Source organism: Trachemys scripta, chromosome 19 (genome assembly GCF_013100865.1).
Source record: "Trachemys scripta elegans isolate TJP31775 chromosome 19, CAS_Tse_1.0, whole genome shotgun sequence".
NCBI lineage: Eukaryota > Metazoa > Chordata > Testudines > Emydidae > Trachemys > Trachemys scripta.
In genome coordinates this window covers 10,245,705-10,268,746 of record NC_048316.1, presented here as the reverse complement: position 1 = coordinate 10,268,746, position 23,042 = coordinate 10,245,705, and positions in this window count along the sequence as shown.

Below are 23,042 nucleotides of genomic sequence, written 5' to 3'. Positions count from 1 at the left end.
AATCCAGCATGGAGGAAGAAAAAAAGGAGGGTGGGGGTGGCATGGTGGCATAGCTTCCTTTCCTGTACAATTCCAATGGCTTTATCAATGGGCTACTCAATGAGACAGAAACTGAATATTCTATCCAGCTAATAAAAGGCCGGTCGGAATCAAATGCACAAAGGGTAAAAAATCGCCTTCGGGCCAGATTCTCAGAGGCTGTAAATCAGCACTGATGTCAGTGGAGTGATGTTGATTTACACCAGCTCAAAGTCTGGAACCTTGCTTGGTATTGTCCTGCACGTCAGGAATAAAACATAGGGCAATCGCATGAGCGGAGTTTTTTTTTGTTTTTTCTCAGAAAGAACCTCTCACTGGATTCCCGGTGGAGTTCTAAACTGGCTGGGAGAAGACTGGGATTAACTGGGGTGAGAGTCTCCCTTATTCCTCTCCTGTCTTCATTTGTTCCATTATCCATGTCAAGCCCATTTTCTCCCCAGCCCCGGCTGGCCTGAGCACCAGTGCTACTATAGTAACTTGTGAACAAGTTCCAACCTGCCCCAAAAGGTGCACCCAAGAGGGAGGGGAAGGGCCCCCCAGTCTGTGCACAGGCCTGATGTGTTTTTGTGTTGCCAGAGGTGTCTCTCCAAGTGAGCCCATCCAGCAGGCAATCAAATCGAGCCTTTACCTGGACAGAAAATGGGGAGGGGGGAAGGGGAGATGCTTCTTAGGTGCCATCCTATAGGATCAGCGTTCTTGCAATGTCAGGGATTTCAATTTATTTTTTTACTCCCCCACCCCCCGCTTGCTTGTCAGAACAGCAGCTCGGGCCACCCCCGGCCTCATTTCAGTGCAAGGACCCATCTGACACTCCGTATTGGAGGTCCTGCCTCTCCATTGGCAGCAGCAGTCTGCAAGCAACTTTTGCAGCTTCAACCAGGACCCAGCTCCGAGGACGGGAGCTGCGCAAAGCGGATCTGCGGGGAGAGAGGTAACTTTCTGGGCGGGGGATTCAGAACTTGCCTTCACCCCCGTTAGCAATGATCCTTGTTAAAGGAGTGTTCGTATTTCCTTCCCAAGGGTCGGGGTAATTCATGCAATTTGCAGAAATTCATAAGATTTGGGGGTTCCCCCCCTTAAACTTTCTAGGGGCGCTTGCTAATTAACTGCCCCCGGTTCAGCTCTTGCCGGGGATCAGTGCAGGGACGGGTCAGTCAGTGTCGTCCAGAAATGGATTATTTTGGATGTTAAAACCCGCTTTGTAGCATTGCTAAAGGCCGTTTGGCTGCTTGTCTGGGGCTTCCAGTTTGCAAAATCTTTTCTGTTTCATTTTTTCTGGCTAGAGGGGATGGATTGATTTTGATGCCCCCAGTCTCATGCAGCCCTGCTGCAGTCCCAGCTCCCTGGCAAACTGCAGACAGACCCTTGGCTGCAGGAAGGAGTGCATCAAAATGCATTGCCTTCCCACTCAGGCAGCAGCGTGGGGGGGGGTCTTCCTGGGTCCCTCTCTACCCCAGTCGCCCCCCTGGTCACCCCTACCTGTGCGGGCGCTTGCAGGTTGAGATGCAGGAGATTGAAGGAGGAATTGGACACTGCAGCTTTAAGAGTGCCGTAATGCGAAAGCTTTTCTCCTTCAAGTGATCTGCAGAGAAGCCGCTTCAACCAGGGGATTTCCCCCTTCCTTGATGCTCTGCGCTCTCCACGGCTACCAGCCAGCAAAGGAAAGTGCAGCAATCAGGCCTTTGCACGATCAGCCTCAAGTTTCCTGACTTTTGTTTTGAATTGTTTTAAAAATATAAAGGGAGGGAATGTAGGTTCCTGCTGTGACATATGCAAGTTTGGATGGCAGCTCCTGCCTTCAGCAAGATCCTGCCCTGGTGCATTCATTTCTGTTTAATTAACTGGGTTTTGTTTTTTTAAAACCAGTGTCTAGTGTTTGATTTATGAAATCAGGAGATGAGCCGCGTGATCTCTGAGCATCAGTGCCTTGCCACTGGATGCAAAAGTAGAATTTCCCTTGGGAACGTGCTCGTAGAGTGGGTGCAAGACCTGGATCGTCTTCTGGGGGGATGTGAGCTCTGGACAAAATCTGCTAATGGAATGAGGTTTGAATGATGATTTATTGTCGATTTAAAAAAATAAACCACAATAACTGGCATTAGGGATGTGAGTCTTTCTCTAAACTAGTATGGGGGTTTCTTCCCCACAGTGCAAAAATACAGCTACAAACACTCAATTAAAAATTAGTGCAGATGTTGTCAATTGCCAGTTCTGTGGGATCGATAGGAATGTGAATGGATAGGGCTGGTGGGGGCCGGTGGGGGGGGAATTGAACTCTGAGCAATTGTTAATTCTAGTGAAATGTAATAACGGCAAAGTCAGCTGGGTTGAAATCTTGCTAGATAAATATTTCACATACTCATCTATCTAGGGGGAGGAAAGTTGCTCTGAAAGCAGTTTTTAGAAAACACCAAGTTAGTTCCTTGCTGCTGTAGGAAAAAGCACTTGGTGACATTTAGTGGGGCCTGGCATGGCCACATTTTTGTCTGCATTTTTGGTGATGTCATTCAGCACCAATGAGGACCTTTCTGCAAAGAGTCTCCACTGAGGGCTGAGTCACTTTTCTTGTCCATAACTTCTTCTAAAGCAGAGGTGTGTCTTTACTTGTCTTTGATCTGTAATAGTAATACCTGGCCATTGTATTGCTGTTTTTCATCTGAAGGTTGCACAATGATTTATAAATGCCAATCAAGTAAACCCCAGATCTGTGGACAAGGTAAGTATTAGCCCCAGAGTACATTGAAGATCAGAGGCTGCATTCCCAAGGTCATGCAGCCAGTCAGTGGCAGAGGCTGGGCAAGGTGTCCTGAGTTTGATGCTTCTGCTTCAGGCACAGCGGGTCAAATTTGCAGACGTTAAGTTATATCAGGATTGAATTTGTCCTAGTGTCTGCTCTGTGTCTCTGGTTGAGTCCTAGATTGGTTGTAAAGACCCTGATAAGCTTTGAGTGCTGTAAAAAATCAAAAGCTAAAGTACCGAAAACATGAAATGATGACAAACAATAATGCTGGCTTGCACTGGCTCATAGTGCGTGTCTTGAATGTCCCCATGTACTATCATACAGTTACCAAGAATTAAGCCTGGGCTTTTAAAAAATATGAAAGCACTGTGATACATTTGTGCGGTTCCTCATCAGTGGCACTGCGTAATTCATAGAGAGAAAGTACCGTATACTAGTAATCAGATGTGTGACTAACATAAAGGCTGATGGTTATTAATAGGGGACAGACTATTGTGGGATGAGTGACTTTCCTAGACCGGGCCAGATCTGATGATGCAGAGTTCCAAAGCACGGGCTGCACTGCAGAATCTGGAGGTTCTATCATCAGCCGCTGCCTTATGAAATAAGATACCTTTATGAAGAGTTGGGGAGAAGGGAGGATTCCACCAGGAGGAGGAAAATATGCCCATCTACTCAAAGCAAATGAGATCCAGGGGATATAGAGAGCCGAGCAGCTTCCATGTGCCTAGGAGTTTGGCTTTCTAGAAGAATATACCCACTTAAAGCTGTTCCTTCCTCCCTCCCAGCAGTGAGGGCAAGATGACCCTGCATCAGATGCTCGAGAGAAGAGAGGTGGCTTATAGAGGACAATGTGTTCCAAATTCAGTACTGGTAGAAGCAGGTTCAACTCAAACTGGAGTCTCTGGACCAAATTTGGAGGTGAAGAATAGGATGACGTGAGTTACACGTAACCCTTTATGGCTCCTGCGCAACATGCACTAGTATGGGAATGTAACATAGGTGCAGAGAAGAAGGAAAAATGCAGCAGACAAACTAATAGGAGAGTGTAAGATAACTCAGCAGAGGTTGCTTTATCTGACAGCCCGCTGTTACTTTTTCCCTTTTGGTAGATGTAACACTTGCTTTGATCACCTACTGGATGCCCTCCTTAGTGCAAACTCCTTAACCAAGCGCACTCCACCTGTACGTTGCAGCACCCTTCGAGTCACCTTGTATTTTGGCCTGCTATAGGTATTACACAGAACAATCCACGTGCAATTGACATGAATCTAAAGCCAGCCAGGATACAGAATATTCTAAGCACAGGCATAGAGTCTATGCTTCTCTGCATGGAATCATGACCTAAAAATCTCTACCCATAGGAGACCATAGCACCCTGAATCACAATCCTTAAAGCCGACACTCATGGTATAATGAGTGACACTTTTGTGAGCTGTGTTATTTTGGACTATTATGGTATTTAATTCACCCATGCGCTAGTCTCTGTCTCTTAGATATTAATAATCGTTTCTTCTCTATAAGTCCTAGCATGAAGTGCTAATCAGAATTAAATGCACATGATGCACGCTCCTTACTCTTCTTGGGGTTGAGGAAGTTGGGCAAGGAGAGATCAGAGCCGGGTCTGCATAGTCGTTGCAGGGTGTTTTGGTTTGCACAGTTGATGAGTGGAATTTGCAGCAGATCACTCCTGTCTACTGGTTTGTAATTCTCTCCCCCTCTAGTGGGAGAAAGGTTTGGAAACGGTTGAGGGAGATTTGTCTAAGCGGCAGCCGCCCGTGTTATTTTTTGCAGTTGAAGGTCATGGATGCTGTTCCTCATGCCCCACTCACAGAAGTGAACCCCGTAAATATTCCGGTACTTCTGCAGTTTATAAATTATCACCCTCTGTGCTGCTGCTGCCGCTGCTGACACTGGTGTGGTGTGGCGTAACCAGAGGCTACACACAGGCTTTTGGGATAACTTGGAAATAAACGAGAGATTGGGCTCCCCTTTATCCTCCCCCCTAAGACATGAATGGCATGTTCTCCAAGCACTGCAGCAAATGTACATTTCCATAAATCAGTCGTTTCCATGAGAGCTGGTTTAAAGAGGTAGGGGGTGAAAGCAGCCGTGGAAAGCAGAGGCTATTTGTCCACTTCAAGAGGAGATTATTAAATGCTCTCCAAAATGAGAGGCCTATTGGCAGTGCTGTTTCCCATGAAGAATCTAAATGGTGCTTATGCACCCAGTACCAGGCTGTTCTCCCGCAAACCTGAAAGGCTTGGAGCAGGGCCTGGGGGTGGGAGTAGGGGAGTGAGCTTTTAGTGCCACTTCTCTCAAAACCTCTGCAGATTCTTCCAGTTGGCTGCGTTGCTGCAGAATCCACAGTGGTCACAGATGCAAGGGAGTGGGAGGGAGAAACGGGCTGTCTCAGTTGTGCAGTGTGATGCACCGATGTCTAAATTTAAAAAAAAGGACTTCAGCCGCTACTGTAAATGGCGTTTTGCCCATCCCTGTCTGACGCAGGAACCCTGCAAAAATCTGAATCGTTTTCTTCTTTATTCCCAGGCCTGGGTCTAAATGTCCGTCCGAGGTAACTTTTCCAGCTCAGCCCTTAGAATCTCTGGTGGTGCTGTGAGTGCTAAGCTGTGCCAGGTTTGTTACTCTTCTCTAGCCTTTCCCCTCAGGGGCCCCATTTATGGGAGAGAACCACTGAGATCTAGCAAATGTTATTTCTATTTACCGCAACAATCTGCAACAAATAACAATAATGTGTATATGAAACTGGGACAAAGAACTTCTGACTGCAAACTTGCTTGACTGTAGTAAGTGCAAAGTCACTTGCTCCTGCTGCGTTTATATATCGCTAAAGAAAAAAATGAGTCCAGGGGATATTTCTTGGGTACACTGCCCAGGATAAACCCTGCCCTTTGTTTAGAACCAGAAAGTGAAACTAATTAGAAGCAGAAGCGAAACTGACCAGTCTGTTTTTATATTCTGTTAGCACCTAAAGGTCCCAACCAACGTTGTTGTTGTGGGTCCCTTGGGAACAGGATAGATGATTGTCCCTGTCCCCAAAAGCTTACAGTCTAAAAACACAAGACTGACAAACAGGTATAGACAAATTACGTGTTTTGTTGTTAAAAGCACAGAATTAACCTATGATCCAGCTTCCATATTTCACAAATGGGGGTGGAAAAAAATATTGGATTAAAACCGTTCACGGTTTTTAATCTAACACCAATCTTAAATATTTTCCTCTTGACAGTCCCTCCCTTTAAAAATCAACCAGTCGGCACAGAGCAGACCCAGCGCCTAGTGGTAGTGTCTGGACCACAATGTGCATGTGCAGGACATAAAACCAATGGACAGTCATCTGTGGCCTTCGGGGAAGCTGCCAGATTTGGGGTGCACTGAGGGTTGAGGAAGGATCAGGTTTTTTAGATGGTGCATGCTGGGAGAGGCTGAGGGAGAGCCGCATCCTATTTGCGAGGGCTGAGCAGGCATGCACACTGGACGTGCGTCAGAGTATGAACCACATATGAGGTGGGAAGCTCTCTCTAGATTAGCTGATACTGATTTGCCAGTGCAACAGCATTGTCAGTGCAACAGGGAATGATGCGAATCTTCCAAAAGCCCACAGAGTGCTAGGCTAGAGTGACTGCTGTGCCCCAAGGAGAGGCACTTGAGGTGCTCCAGGCAAGGAGACCACCATGAGCAAAACTTGGATCCAAATGACCTTGAACTTGGGGGGAACGTTTATATCCAAACTCAATAGCTGAGGCTCACTTTTAGAGTTTCTTGGGCTGTTGCAATGGTGCATAGATAGGAGCAATGGGATACAGTCAAGAAGAGCAACAGAGGGTCCCGTGGCATCTTTAAGACTAACAGAAGTATTGGGAGCATAAGCTTTCGTGGGTAAGAACCTCACTTCTTCAGATGCAAGTCAAGAAGAGGTGACCGTAGGTTGAATAGCAGGAAAAGATCCTAACCGTGAGATCTACCTGCCTGTGAAAACCAAGGGAAAAGGTTGAAGCCCCAGTGGAACTGTCCTATATATTAGAGTCCCTTTCTGCCACTCTGACAGCGTACAGGGAAAGTAAAGTGAACATCAAAACTTACGCTCCCTGTAATGCCTCTTTATACTGCTAGAGAGGTGGAAAGGAGCCTTAATATAAGACTTGGGCAACTCCAGGGTTCGTTATTTCTCTAATTACTACACATCGCCAGCCTCAGAGAAGGCGGAAGAAGTGATGAATGCAAACACTCTTCCTTTTTGCAGACCCCACTAGCCAGCAAAGCATGATTCCCCTGTGATGCCCGGCACTGCAGCAGGAGCCCTGTCTGATGCAGGGAGGAGGGTGGAGCGGGAGGGTGTGCAGAAGAGGGAGCTGCATGCAGCACGAGGAATGGCTGAGACTGAGACAACCTCCCTCCCCATCCTTCTACAGCAACGGAGTTGGCTAGAGATAGTAGCCGTCCCAGGCTGAGTGTCCTTGGTGTGTCAGGGCGGGTGAGCCGGGCTGTGGAGAAGCGGAAGGTGCCTATAGAAAGGGGGCGTTCTACTTGTGGGTCACAATGGCTGAGCCTGCAGCAGCTGTCCCTTGGAGCGCTGTGCCTGCAGAGTGTACGGGATCGCTAGGCTATTGCTGTAGAACAAGTGTTACTGGTGCATCAGAGGCTGCCCCTCACTCCCGTTCTGTCCCTTCTTGTGCCTCCAGCAACCCCTTGGTTTGCTGAAGTGCGAGCTCCTTCCTAGCTGGGCATCCCCCCCTTTCAATGAACTGACACCAGCCACATCTGCCCTCGGCTTCCCCCAAGGGGCGGTGTTGGGCTGCAGAGGGAACTGGCCTCTGCCGAGCCCGCGCTCTCTCTCAGCCCTTTGCTCGTGTAACCATCCTCGCTGCACCGGAGGTGGGAGGCCGAGAGCTCTGGAAGCAAGAGGCCTCCATTGATCCACAGGCCAGGTGCTGCAATGTGGGGCCTGCTAGCTGCATTCTGCAGGGACTTGGGGAGAACGTCCTCGCTAGGGGACGTCCCAGAGTGCTGATTCCAGGCCAGATCTCTTGGCAGCACAGCTTGCTAGCTGAGCAGAATTCTGCCTGTCTGCGGTGTTGGGAGGGAAATGTGCAGAGGCCATTGGGCTCCTTTCACAGGGTAAGCGTGTCCCTCCTCCATACAAGGGAGTTAACCCCTTAACTCAGGCTGATGCAGTGTCACAGGATAAAGAACAGGGAATGCTGGCTGAGTTTCCCTTGCAGAGATGGTGTCGGCAGTGTAGGCCAGTTAATCAGTGCCGGGAGATTACCCAGGGGGTGTCACTTGGTTCCTGGGACCCCCTCAAAGAAAGCAGGGAGTAAGGTAGCTTGTGCAAGCATGAGGCTCACAGAAGGACCTAGTGTGAGCTGGAGCCAGCCCTTTTGGGGTGTCGGGATAGAAGTGAAGGGTGGGTGAGGGAAGAATGCTGGAGACCCTCCTTCCTGACTCCCTTTCCCTCTTTGCGTCTAAATCAGCCTGCCTCTTTCCATAAGGGCAGAGGCCCTGTAGACATATGCAGGTGTCTGCACCTCTGCCTGGATAACCACCTGCGCACACAGGGAAACTTAATCTTCATCCCGGCTTCCTTGCAAACTCCTTTGCTTCTGCCAACACTGAGCAGAAATGCCTGCAGCCCCTGGGGCAAATGGGCCTGGAAGCACACGGACGAGATTAATCTGTAACTGGGTGAGCCATAAAATGAGAAGCCCGTGAAGGTGTCCCTTTGTCGGACAGAGTCCCAGCCGGGGAAGCGCTGTGCCAGCTGCCAGCAGCAGAAAGAAGGGGACAAGACAGGGAAGACCCCTTCACTTTCCTTTATGGTTCCAAAGGAGATCAGCGTAGCTGCATTAACCCATCCTTCCTGCTGCAGCCCAGTGACTCTAAGCACACACTGGGGCAAGGACACTCGGGCATTTCTTTGGCTAAACACTCAGGCTGAAGAGAGGGAAAACCAGGTTTCTTGTTCAAAAGAAGGGAATTGTCCTCTATGATATGGTGTAATTTGGGCATCTCCCAGCAGAGGGCGCCAGCAGCATGTAGGACTATAAATGCTACACTGGCTTCTGGCAAAGTGCGGGGTGGGAAGGGTAGCGGATGCTTTTCAGTCAGTCTATCTAGAGAAAACCTCAGAAACTGCTGGGTGCTTTAAGGGATCAAGAAATTACAGTCAAATACATGTGAAAAGAAAGTGTCTCCGGGTAGGAAGAAAACCAGTGTCTCCATTGATCTCACCGGAGGGGTAAAAGTGTGCGAGATCTATTAAATGGGAGTGGAATCCACTCCCTAGGGAAGTGGTGGAAACAGCATCTCTTGGGCCACTCAAAAACTGGGCTGGTGGATAAGTGAGATAGGGAACAATCCTGAACTGACCAAGGAACAGGCTAGGTGACCCGCTGAGTTTTCTGCTGTCTCTTCATTTCTGTGATTGTGATACCTAGTGCAAAAATCTCATGTCCACTCACCCATCTAGAGTATCCGATGTAGGGTCTCCAGTCTGCTCTTCTCAATATATTACATCCGCAATTAGCCAAGAGCCATGTGTGTGTGAGCCTTGTGCTTGTGTGTGACTGACGGGCGAGAGGATCAGTGTCCCCATATTGTCCTGGAGGCTCGCTCCTCAGCTGGAAAGCACAGGATTGCTGTGTCCTATGTAGAACAACCCCCTGCCTTCCTTGGGGCTGCAAGGGCAGGCTCCTTTATTGCAGAGAGCGTATGGTGGCACAGCCAGAGTGCTACCTCTGCTCTCCTCTGTCTGCATCTCACCAGGTTATTGCCTGCTGGGCCAGAATGACTTGACCATCATAGAAATGAGGGTGAGGGAAGGAAGCCAGAGAATGTGTCATTCCTTAAAAAGGGATGCGACATCACCCCCCCCCATCATGTAACAGTTCACTGTCGCCGTGGGTGATGTCTGGCACTGCTGTTATTTATTTTCTGTCTAGAATGGCTCACCAGGGCTACACCCCAATGCACAACACTTTTGCAAGGAGTTTGTCAGCAGAGCACTGAGCTCTGGCAGTTCCACGCCAGCATCGGTCTAGGTACTTACATGTCCCTCAGTGCCCCGCGGTATCTGAGTGCCTGGCAGTTGTGAATGGCTTTTACCCTCCCTGTGAGGTAGGACAGTATTATCCCCATTTCACAGCTGGGGAACTAAGTCACAAGGGAGACTAAGTGACTTGCCCAAGGTCACACAGGAAGTCTGTGGCAGAGCCTGGAACTGACCTCCCCGATCTCCTGACTCCCACGGCCCCCATCCAGTAGACCACGCTGCCAGTGGATGCCCTTAGGAAGTGAAGGTCTCTATGGTCCATCTGTATCCTAAACTCTGAACATCTCTCCCTATCCCCCATTCTAATCAATAGGCATTATGGATGCTCAGTGCCTTAAAGGATTTGACCCCATTTAGGGAACCCTTCACTACCTAGTGTCTATATCAGCCTTGCTAGGAGTTTCCTTCTCATCTCCTTGCTGCTGTCTTTCTCCTGTATGCTGTTCCTTCTGGCTGGCCTGGCCAGGCAGCCAGTGGGGATGGCTGTCCTTGCATTGAGCAGTTTTGAATGTCCTTTCTGTGGCAACTGATAGAAAAGAGATTCATTGCATGCAGGAAAAAGGCTGAGATGTGGTGAGATTCCACACTTGTCTGCTGGGAGGTAACTATGGGGATCCTGCACTGTTCAGACCTGTAGCTTTCAAGGTACCTGGATTAGGACAGTGTCTTTGTACTGTATTTGTACAGCACCTAGCACAGTGGGGTCCTGATCCCTGACTAGGACTCCTAGGTAGTTACTACTAATAAAGCTGCTTACACAGCGTGAATAAAGTGCTTTATTGGGATCTTCTCTGCTTCTTTCTATGCTGGCTTGGAAGGGAGGCAAACTACCCCAGGCAGGGGTGCAAAGGTTATTTCCTTCAGCCTTATACTCATGGGAGTCACCCTATTGTTAGCAAGGCCAAGAAGGCTGCTCACCTGAATAAGGCCTGTAGGATGGACCATCTGTTACTCTTTTGCAGCCACTGGAAGCATGACCTAGTGGCTAGAGCAGGGGGGTCTATCTGCTAGGAGATCTGAGTTCTATCTCTGGCTCCATCACTGACTCGCTCCTTTTCCTTGGGAAAGTCACTAAACTTCTCTGCCCTTCAGATTATCCATCTGTAAAATGGGGATAATACCCACTGGATGCTGTGTTAGCTAACTAGCTACGTAGCCATTTTGGAGGGGAGGCACCATAGATCAGCAGGGCCATAGTGAAGACCCAAGAGCTTATGGGAGACCATTTTTCTCTGCTAATATTAAACAGGCTCTTTGGAGGTGGAATTGTGTAGTGATGGGACTGGAAACGGAATCTGAATTGTTGCATATTGGCGGGGGTTTAATTACAGCAGGGTGAATAGAAGTGAGTGCTAGCAATGATCTGGGAGACGCTCCATTTTGCTGCCTTGGAAGATTTTTGTTTCCTCTGTTCTCCTTGATTAAAATATGGCTTAAAAACCACAAAGGACAATGTAACTATTTTCCACCAGCATCAGCCTTAATTTTATTTATTTATTTTTAATCCTTTGTGTTTAGCTAGATGGCCCTTAGGGAGAACAAAGCATGTCTTTGGCAATTGGTGAGAATGACCAAGCATCTGTATACAGCATTCTGACAAATGTGGCTGCCAGGCAGATTCTGTCACATATCAGACCTGGGGGCAGGGATATGGACTATTTAAACATTTTATTAAAGCTAATGTTAAAATTATATAATACACGGGTTGAGAAAAGAGTGTCTATACATCTGGGTATAGTGCTTAGATTAGCCACAAATACAAAGTTTGTTTTTAAAGTCATAAGCTACATATAGTGCATAATCAGCAGTCACCCAAATTTAGGTGAATACATTTTAGATATTAGCATCCAAGTATTCGGGTACATCGCTCCTGAAAAGTTATACAGAGAGTTGGCTGTGGAAAGCACATACTGTAGATCAATGAGTGAAGATTGTCCCTCAGTAATTGAGAATGTAGGTAGGTTGTCCAGTCAGAAAATACAGTCCATGAGGAAATATTTCAGTTACTTTCCCCACTAGGCTTCTCATCCACACTCCAGCTCATCCCTCCTGGTATTGCTGATGTCTGGTGATGTGTTCTATGGAGCTTCTGATAGCATCCCACACCATGAGTTACTGCATCAGCCAAGCGTAGCATTGACCAATTCCACATTCTCTCAACACTCGCTCGTCTACACTGCTCCCAAAAACCAGCTTCTTGAGAGTTGGTCTCCCTTCCCAGTGCTGGCCTAGCCTGCCCTTGCTTAGCTTGGAAGAGGATAGCTTGAAGCACTGTGGCTGCACCCTGTAGTTCAGCACCCTTGTGTTGCGCAGCTTGTCTGTTTCACACCAGCTTTGGGCCGGCATATTTAATAAGAGGTCAAGTTCATCCTTGATGTAACAACTTCTGTTGTCAAATGGCGTTACACCAGGGCTAATTTCGGCCTAGGAAATTCCCGGCATTTTGTTTTGCTGATTTGTACCTGATGGTTTGAGTCTCCCAGCAGAGGCCTGTCTGAAGCTTGCAAAAGCAACTCCTCCTCCCTGAGTTCCAAGGGGCTGCAATTGTAGGAGGGAGAAAGGCAGTGGCCTGATTGACCATAATGAATGGACCAAAGTCATCCCAGGTGTAAGCCCATCGGATTCCGTGCATATGTGGAGAAGAGGGAAGAGAAATCTAGAGCATCTCCCTTGTTTGTCCAGCGTTCGAGATTGGCACATGAGGCTCGATACCAAAGTCAGCCTCTCCCCCAAAGCAGGTAGCCTCACGTCACAAGCTGTAGCTGTTTGTTACACACTGAAGACGCTGTGGCTGATTCCCTGACCTGCGCAGTTATCCTGGGGGTTTGCACACTTCAGAGGCCTTAGATTCCACTCCTGCTCTCTATTCCCCTTCATGGTGCTGGTTAACAACTTCTGCACGCAGAGCAGCACAGTACTTAGGAACGTATCCAGGCTGCAGGTCAGGACCCATCAGACCTACAGCTGAAGGAGGTGCTCCTCAGGGTGGGATAGCTACATGCAGGGCTTAGCTCGGTTCCCCAGGCCACCCCACTCCCTGAGGCCACGTTTCTGGGCCCTGGATTCTCGAGAGCAACCATAGCGAGGCCTAGATTCCCAGAAAGAAACATTCCCCCAGCAAGAGAGGGGTTAATGACTTGGCAGCCAAGCATAGGCTCCAGCCCCTGCTAACCCTGAGTGCTGCAGAGCTAATGCCCTTGCCCGCCCCTTAAGGGAACGGATTACTCCGTAACCGCTCTACTCTCTGGCCAGCGTGACTTGGGAGTGCTCCAGAGTAGTCCCACCTGGCGCTCTCTGGTTGGAAGAAAGATTGCTGTCAGTGGATTGTGTTCTCGAGCCCTTCACTTGTCCAGTTTCTAAGGGTCCAAATGATGGGGCTTCCACCCACTAGCTCCCTGGGGGACGCTCTCTTTCAGCCCCATCACTCAGCCCTCTAACCCAGAGTGAGCTCTGCTCCCTGATGGGAGTCTCTTCCCACAGACTGCCAAGGAGGTTTTCTCTAAGTGCTAAGTGGTCGACAGTCCCCATCCTTGCTTCATCTTGCACCTGCAGGAGTTCCAAGAAGGAGGTTGGTTGTGAGACCGAAGGAGAGACCCTAAGATGATTTCTGACTTCTGCATTTGCCAGCTGGTTGAATGTCCTGCATTATGGCCTAACAGAGGGGGCATTGCTGCAATGGAAAACGTGAAGTCTCTCTCATTTGCGCTAAGGATTTGACAGCCCTGTTGGTTTCCCCGAGGTGAAAGTAGCTTGGCCGTGACCGTGACTCACTGATGAAACATGAGCCTGCCTGATTGCAGGCAGGATGTCATGAAAAGGCTGTTTCACCACCGTTCGGTGGCTACTTGTGCTGTGGCAGCAGATGCTCTAAGATCTTCAATGCCAATACGTGCTTCTGCCCTCCTATCTTCATCCAGCGCTGCAGACGCACCTCTGTTAGCTGGTGGAATTTCAGTTTGGGCGATTCCCGCAAGCCGCATGATCATGGAAGTCCACTGCAGTTCAACACTCTTCTTTGCACAAGGCAGTTAAATCTGGCTTTACCATAGGCCTGTCCACGTTTATTGAACAAGGCTTGAGACAAAGATTGAAGTGAAAGCAAGGATAAGGATTTGGAAATATAAGGTTACCGGTAAAAGAAAAACATAAGACACAAATTATAGCCGTTGTCTCTTACCCCTGGAGGTCCCCCATCTCAGACTCTTCTTGGGGTTCTTTTGTCTTCATAAATCCTCCAGCCTGCCCCAGGGCCAGCCTGTAAAGACAGGCTGGGTCCATAGACATCTGTTGTTCTCCACCTCGATTGAGACTCCCTCGCCTCAGGTGGGAAGTTTCACTTCCAGCCGTTCTGGAACACAATGGCCTACATGTTAAATAACGCTCAAACAGCTTGCAATAACCTGGCAATCTTCTCGTTCTTAGCTTTCAACAGAGACCACCCATGACCCCCCTTAGGTGAAATATACCCCAGGGGTAATATACCTGCCTGGGGATGTCCGGGCATGTCTGTCACACTTGCTAGCAGGTGTGGGGGGAATACCCTGCTGGCAGCTGGGTGCTGAACTCTCATCCCCTGACTACACTGGGCTGAACCTGCAGCTAGAACGGAATTGCTGCCAGACGCTGCTGCTGCTCGTCTTTCAGCCAAATGCATCTGGACTGAGCTCTGGATTGTCAATGGGAGCCCGACTGTGACACTGTTGCTACCCAAAAGGGGTTAAAGGAATCTATTGCCCGTAGCATGGCAGGGGGCCAGTGTTCCTGCAGGGAATTGTGCCTGTATCGTGGCAGGGTGCCAGGATGCCTATGGGGAGACTGGATTTGCTTGCATTAAAGTGTGTGCAGTTTAAAGAGATCAGTCGGCTTAATCTCCCTCAGCTGTGAAATAAATCAAGTGGTGCCGTGCTACCAAGCTTCTGGGCAGTAACCAAAGTTCTCTCATCCCTGCCTGGATACAGCAGCGTTCGCTGCTCAGGGGCGAAGACGGGTGGCATCCCCTGCTATTGAAAATGGCTTGGGGATGTCTTAGACTGAGCCTCGCTTATTCCTGCCCAATTTCAAGCATTTGGCCTCAGACTCAAGATTTTGGGAGAGCTTTGGGGCCCTTCCCTGAGTTCTCCTGCCTTCTGGTGACGTCACCCTCACAAATCCATGTGCAGAATAGCTGGGGATCATGAAGGCTAAATTGGATGCAGGTTCGTCACGTGGGGATGCCCATTCTGTGCTGCCGGAATAGATCCTCAGCTGTACGTTGCAATGTCGCTGCTCGTCTAGGAATCTGTATTTGGGCTGGGATAAAGAGGGGCTGGGATCTCCAAGCACGGAGGGAAGGAAAGGAACAAGCGATCCAGTACCTAATGATACCTGAGTACATCCCATCTCCTTGCAATGTGCTTCCTGACAGGCCGTTCTTAATCCCTTTTCTTCCTAGCAGGACACATTTTAATTTTCAGTCTTGCGTTGTTAGTTCGTCAGAGGCAGAGCAAGCTCAAAGAGGAGTCCACCCACCTCCAGGGCAGAAACTGGCTCTTCCGAGAGGTATGATGGAGGGCACATAGGGGAGGAAACGGGGCTAGGAGCATATCCTAGCTCAAAGGGAAGGAATGCTTCAGTGCAGAAAACGGATGCCCGAAATCTGGTGAGGGGCTCTCTGTGGGATCAGTGAGTCACCCGCTCTCTCCTCTAAAAGTGGGCCTGGCTAGGGTAGTTGTTGGTAGGTCCAAGTTGTTGATCCTCAGACAGGAAGGATGAATCAGACCCGCCTGTGATTGCGGTGCGAAGAGCCGAGCAAACGTCCATCCCCTTACAAGTCTCTGCATTTCACAAACGTTTCATGCCTAACAAAATGCCGGAATCGTTTGTGACTGTCCTGGGATAAGTTCATCTGTGTGTCATGTCTCTGCTGAAGTCAGTGGGGTTGCCTGGGGCGGAGGTTGGGGGGAGGCAGGGACTTGACCCAATATATAATATATCCTATGGCCTAGAATATTTAAAGGTGACTAGTCACTTTTGGGGGCTTCTTTCTTTTCTTTTTCTTTCTTAGCCCCAATGTTTTTAAAGGGGTTGATTTTCAGAGGGTGGGTGCTCTCTCAGTATCTGCTCCTTTTTAAGGCGTCTCAAGTTGGGCACTCAAAATAAGTAGCCGCTTTGGCAAATCTAAGCACAAAAAAAAATCACTGTGAGTTTTGAGTCCAGGTCACTAGACTGCATGTCTCATCCCCACAAACCATTGAAAACAAGGGAAGAAGTAATTAAGTAATGCACTACTCATCCCCTCGTCAGTTTCCTTTCTCAACCTCAGTTACTTTCCTTCCGCTGCCCCCCAGAACCACATCTCCGCCCTCATCCTGAGAGCCCAAACAAGCCCCCTTGAACTCTGACCATGTTTGTTGATGACATGTTCCTTGCCTAGGTGACTAATACAGGGATGGTGCGGCTTTCGCATGTAACCTGTGGGTGACTCTTGCATTGGTTTGTCTAGGCCAGTGGTTTTCAAACTTTTGTACTTTTGTACCCCTTTCACATAGCAAGCCTCTGAGTGCGACCCCCCCTTATAAATTAAAACACTTTTTAATATATTTAACACCATTATAAATGCTGGAGGCAAAGCGGGGTTTGGGGTGGAGTCTGACAGCTCGCACCCCCCATGTAATAACCTTGCGACCCCCAGATGGGTTCCGACCCCCAGTTTGAGAACCCCTGGGCTAGGCGAGGCGTAGTGCGAGAGTGCAGATGGTGACTTCAGCATGCTTCTTACATTTTTTCCTGTAGTGTCTGGGGAGGGAAAGGGTGTGAATGGTGATCAAAATTAGCAAGTGTCCAAAGTCTGGGATGAGATTTTTCTAAATGTCGCAATTAGAGGCAAAATCCACATTTGTGGCTGCACTGGTGTATTTATATTTATGGGCAGACGTAAGGCTGCACACTTGGGTGGGAAAGATGTGGGCTTAGGAAGGAAGTTTTTGGGGTGCTAACGTAGGAGTTCTATCAGTGCTTTGACACAGAAGCATCTCCTCTCTTCTAAGCCATCCCTGTTAAGCCCCTCCTGCTTCTATCTCCTCCCAAGCCAGAGGTCATCCACTCGTTCCCAGCTGGCTAGCCTCCCTCCCTGGCTTGCTAGAGGTATTCACGGGGCATTCCAGTGAGTCAAAGAGCTGATCAGGGAAAAGCAAACTACCAAACTTTGACAAAAAATGAAAACTTCCCTGAATTTCCCCCCTTCTCGCCCCCACTGTCCAGCTGTCGTCAGGGCCACCAAATGGCAGCATTGGGGAAAGCTGATGGATCTTGGCAAAACTCAGTTAGTTGCCCTGAATAAGAGGAGTGACTCTTTGTAACAAGTTTTTAACAGTGGACGAAGTGGAGTTTGCAGAGAGGGGAGTTGTTGAGCTGCAGGACTCCAAGACACGGGGATTGGGAGAGGAGGCAAAAAAAATTTTGTTTTAAGGGTAAATTTTATGTTTTCTGAAAATAACTTCAATAGAAAACTCAGCTGCCTTCTGAATTTAATCCCCAGATGTGGCATGCACCCTCACTCTCTTCATTAATATGTAACATGGGGAGGACTTTTAGCTTTGCTTGAAGTAGAAATTGCACTGAAGCCTTATCTGTGGAGTCACTACCAACTGTGTGTGTGTGTGTTTCTCCTCTCCTTCATTAACACACTAGAGCTGACTGGGAAAAGGTGTGTGTGTGTGGAGGGGGGGTGTTTGGTTTGTTGGATTTTCCCTGCTGAAGAACTTTGACTCTGTCCAAAAACAAAACAAAACAACCCACCCTGAAAACTGACAGTTTTCCAGTTTTCAGCAGCCAAAAAATCAAAATATTTTCAGCAACTGAAAACTACCTCTCACAAAATTATCTCCTGATGAAGAATCCAAACATTTTGAGGACAGTGGACACGTTGCCTGAAAAAAAATTAATTTGTCAAAAACCCAATTTTTGCATCTGAAAAAAAAACCAACAAATTTTTTCATGGAAAATTATAGACCAGCCCTAATCAGCCCCCAACTCCCATAGCAACTATACATAAAGGAGGATGAGTGTGTGTGATGCTAACTCCTAGTGTCTAAGACTTGGGCTAGTTGAATCATAGACTTTAAGGTCAGACGGGACCATTATGATCATCTAGTCTGACCTGCACAACGCAGGCCACGGGATCTCACCCACGCCCTCCTGTAACAAACCCCTAACCTATGTCTGAGTTACTGAAGTCCTCAAATCGTGGTTTAAAGACCTCAAGGTGCAGAGAATCCTCCAGCAAGTGACCCGTGCCCCACGCTGCAGAGGACGGCGAAAAACCTCCAGGGCCTCTGCCAATCTGCCCTGGAGGAAAATTCCTTCCCGACCCCAAATATGGCGATCAGTTAAACCCTGAGCATGTGGGCAAGACTCACCAGCCAGCACCCAGGAAAGAATTCTCTGTAGTAACTCAGATCCCTCCCCATCTAACGTCCCATCACAGACCATTGGGCATATTTACCTGCTAATAATCAAAGATGAATTAATGGCCAAAATTAGGCTATCCCATCATACCATCCCCTCCATAAACTTATCAAGCTTAGTCTTGAAGCTAGATATGTCTTTTGCCCCACTACTCCCCTTGGACGTCTGTTCCAGAACTTCACTCCTCTGATGGTTAGAAACCTTCATCTAATTTCAAGGCTAAACTTCCTAGAGTCAGGCAAGATCAGTGCTCTTGGTCCACTTGCCCTGAGTCCCCTTATAGCCAAATTCTGCTTCTGGCTGTACCCATGGTATCTCTCTCAAATCAATGGGGGCTCGCCAGGCGTAAGAGGGTAGTATTATTCCATATGGTCATTTCTGTTCTGTACTTCGCTGGCTGCAGTCACGGTATCTCCATCTCCTCGAAGAGTCTGTCATGCAGCCCAACTGGTCCGACTCTTAATTTCTTCCTAATGTCTAGGCTAAAGTTCTCCATCCTTAGCGTCCTCCATTCTGCTTGTTCTTTCCTCTTTGGAGACAGAGTAATTCCCTTCTTTCCTTTAGGCTGTTACCTGGATGGTATTTAGAGACTCTGTGTGTGTATGTGTGTGGCTGTGTCTGTTCTGCATTCTTCTCTTCTCTTCACTGTACCTAACTGGATAAATATCCTAGATCTTGTGATTGCAGACTTCTTTTAATATGCACTTCTTGATGGCTTGTTCAGTGTTTATAATGAATACGGGATTTCCTGCTGATGGATTTTGTTTGTTCTGATTTTTTTTTTTTTGGCAGCTTAGTCTTTAGCAAATTATGGCTCCATTTTAGTGGAAGTTGAACTAATTTTGTAGGATTTGTTTTTAAATTGGGGATTTTAAAATATTTTTACTCCAATTATCTCAATTCCCCCCACCCACCACCACCCCCTTCCCTTAGGATCAACTCCCAGCAATTTGCAGTGATCCCTCTGGCCAACTTTCAATGCTGAGAAAACTTCAAACCTTGGGTCATTTTTGGTGTGCGTGTGTGATCTTCAACATAAGCTGCTTCTATGAAACTCACAGTAGGACAGCTGCAGTTCTGAGAGTGAGGCATGTTGAGGTGGAAAACAATGGGATCAGGCCCCCAAGTGCAAAGATTCTCCGCTGTGCCCGGGTCTGCGATGGGCAAGAGCACTATGTTGAAGGAGGTTTCATTTTTATTTAGTCCATGGAATCCTACCTGTCTGCGCTGGGGGAAGGAAGGGAAATGCTAGTTCACTAAGATGAACTATTTCCATGGAGGGGCTCTTCATAGCTTAACGGACTTCATATAATACCATTCCTGGAAGGGGGAATCATAGACTTTAAAGGTGAAAGAGCCCTAATAGGTGGCATAGGCCAGTGCTGGACTGCCCCCTTGTGTATCTGCTCCTATGTCCTATCTAGTACCTACAATCCCTCTCCAATGAGACTCTAAATCTATCTGTATACACACCTAGTAACTGGAAAGAGCAGGGTGGGTTCAAGCCCTTGCATTGGAAACCCAGAGAGGAATCTTTTGGTTGCAATTTTCATAGACATTCTAAAAGCGAAACAAGCCTGAAATTCACACTCATGGAAACTGCACTTGGTTCCCCCTCTTTCAGCTCCCCAACTCTCTCCTTATCTCTGGACTGGAGAAGTCGGGGCGGGGGGAGGATGTCCCACAACCTTGGCAATCCCTCCCTTTTGCCCTTGAAGTTCTGAGCACCAGTAGTTCTCAAGCTGCCTTTCTCCTGCGCTCACACATGCTTGCACTCCCCACGAGGTTGCATTCCCCTTTAAAAGTCCCAGCACATGCTGATCTGCGGAGCTCCTGCAGGCTGTGTTGCGGCACTGGGGAACTCTGCTGAGCTGTGCAGTTTGAGCTGCCAGAGATCCCGAACAATGTCATTGTGATCAGAAGGCACTGCAGCACTCAACTTTCCCTGGCGCTCTCCTCTTCGCTCTCCTTCACCGCCAGCTTTCCCAGGGCACAAGGCAGGCAGAGCAAAGCAAGTAAGTGCTACAGCCCCTTGGTAAACTCCTGCTTCCCTTGAATCCTGGCCACAGGTCTAGATATTCCAGGGTTTAGCTCTCTCATTCCTATGGAGCCTGGTGCCTGTGCTTTAATCTCTCTGTGGTCACTGAGAATGAATGTCAGGCATCAGCTCCACCAGCAAACTGTTCTAGTGAACTTCGGTGCAGTCTAGCCAGTTGACAGCAAAGGCTTCCAAATTCTCTCCATTTTGGCAAATAAGATGACGGTGCACAGAAGTCTTATTCACTGGTGATGCATTGGAAGGTACCTTTCTCCCGCTAGGCGCACACAGCGCGGTATGGGTCACCTCTGTGAAGTTTAAATGCTTCTTTTTAAATGACCAGTGTCTTAATGTCATTACAACCTAGGTACCTATCTCTGGGACTGGTTCTGAACAAGCCTCTGTCCCTTTGCAAGTCATAGTCAGAGGGAATCGGCAGAGAGAGCAGCTGCAGAGAGGGTTGGTGTCCAAATACGTTGTGGCCCCTGACCACTCCAGTGGGATTTTTATTTATTGCTGCTTAAAATCTCATGGTTGGGTGTTTTTTACATCGATGTAATTTAATATATTTGGATGGATTTGACGGGCCAGACCCTGTGCTCCGTTACACAGCTGTGCAAACGCCGAGTAACTCAGTTGAAGTCACTGGAGTTGCACCGCTCTGAGAGCAGAATCCAGCCTAGCGGCCTTGTTAATAAAGAAAAGTAAATGTGACCATCCCTTGCTATGGAGGAGGGGGAAATATCAGCCGTCTGAGAGAGCAGAGGGGAAGGCGACTGCAGCTGTGTGTCTGAAGGGCTCTTTATTAATTAGCCGTGTGTGCTGCAATTGCTTTTCGTGACCATGAATGAGGGGAAGGGTGCTCGGCGCCGAAGGATCTTCCCTCCACCTCTTCACTATGGGAGCAAAATGAGTGGGAGAAGAAAAGAGTGTTGTTGAGTGTGGGAGGAGGGAATCCTGTGGAACCTGACGGATCAATTGCTCACGTGCAGGTCTGAAACTCGGGTTCCCTGCACTGTTGGTTTGGTGATGTCATCGCTGCAGTATGTCTTGGCAGTTTGCTTTTTCCAGTTACTAAAGCCTCCAATGTGAGTGCACAGTTTGTGGGTTTACGCTCCTTTTCCTGGAGAAATCCCTGCAATCTCCCTGTCACGGGGGTCTTTAAACAAAATGGATCAAATTCAACCCTGGTGCAACTCATCTGAAGTCAGTACATTCCCATGCAATACATTTCAATGCCATTGAAGTCAGTGGTGTTGCACTGAGGAGGAATTTGGCCCTCTTTTAATGCAGAATGATCTATACCTACCTCTGTCTGCAGGCTGTGTTCTCCTTGTAGCTGTGGGAGGCCATCTGTGGTACCTAGCTTTAGGACATTGAAGAGTGATTGGTCTCTCTCTCTTTCTCTCTCTCTCCTGTAACCGGGCAGGATTAGGAAGTGGCTTCACTTGGGCTTGTCTGGGCTTGTTCAGGCCTCAGCCTGCCTCTGTCGGTGATCAGAAGGATCAGGGTGGCTCTAAAGGAAACTTGCCTCATACAGCTTTGCAGCCACTGTGCTGGGCTGGGAGCTTCGGAAAAGCCAGTCACAGAAATCTACTGCCCTTCTGCTTGATCCTCTGTGCAGGTAAAGAAAGTGTGTGTGTGTGTGTGTGTGTGTGTGTGTGAAGGAGGGTTTACGTGGCTGCTGATGTAGCACATGCATGTCTGCACATATAACATACTCTGTGTACATGCGTGCATACAGTATGTACTGCGTGCGGTGGGGACTGCATGAAGTCTTGACTGAAATGGACTGACAGAAACAGTCTAGGGTCTCTAAGCCACCTGGGAAGAGTTTAGACAGTAACGCTCTTCAGCCCATCCCGACTACAGGATTAGGGAACCCCCTTCTGGGATCCTACCCTCCTTCCTGCCCCTTCACCTTCCCCAGATCCCCTACTTCCAATCTCGAAGGTCAGCGAGGGGTCTGCGTGAAAGCACACGGAGAGGGATGATGGGGAGTCGCAGAGGAAAGGGGCTCGGTGGTGAGCAGAGGGACATCCCCAGAGGTGCCAGTGGCAGGAGGGGAACTGCGGTACATCCCCGTTTTTTAGAAGGGGTCGAAGCAGTTCTGTCTGCAGGGAGGAGAATCTGAACGTTCCTTGGGGCTGCCTGAGTTTGGCAGGAGAGAGGGGACTCTCGTGGCGTTCATGCTCTTGCTCTCTGCTTCTGGGATCGGAGGGCATTGTGATTTTTATGGAGGGTTTGCTCCTGGTGTCGTTGGCCCCCTGGCTGCTTTTATGAACTGTCTTTATCTGGGGATGTGTCATGTCCGGAACAAGGAGCTACATTCTACCCCACGGACTTTTCAGCAGCTCTCTCTCCCTCCCTGCTTTGCTTTTCCTAGCAGCGGTACCTGCTCCATCAGTTTGCCCCGATATTTCTTTGGAAGCTGAATCTCTGGGAATAATCGTGTCCGTGCCCTGTGATCCGATGCCACTTGTGACTAAATGCTGACGTCCCTGTCATTCTGAGCCCTGGGTAGCTGAAACCTTCCAATATCGGTCACGCCCTGTATGGCCTACCTGTTTATCCCAAGGTTTCAGGTGTCTATGCAAACCTCCAGTGGGATTCTGTGGTATCTAGGTGGCTATTAGATGACATAGGAGATGAGTGCGCATAGGAAAGGCTTAGAGCAGACAAGAATTCAAAAGACATCAGGACCCATT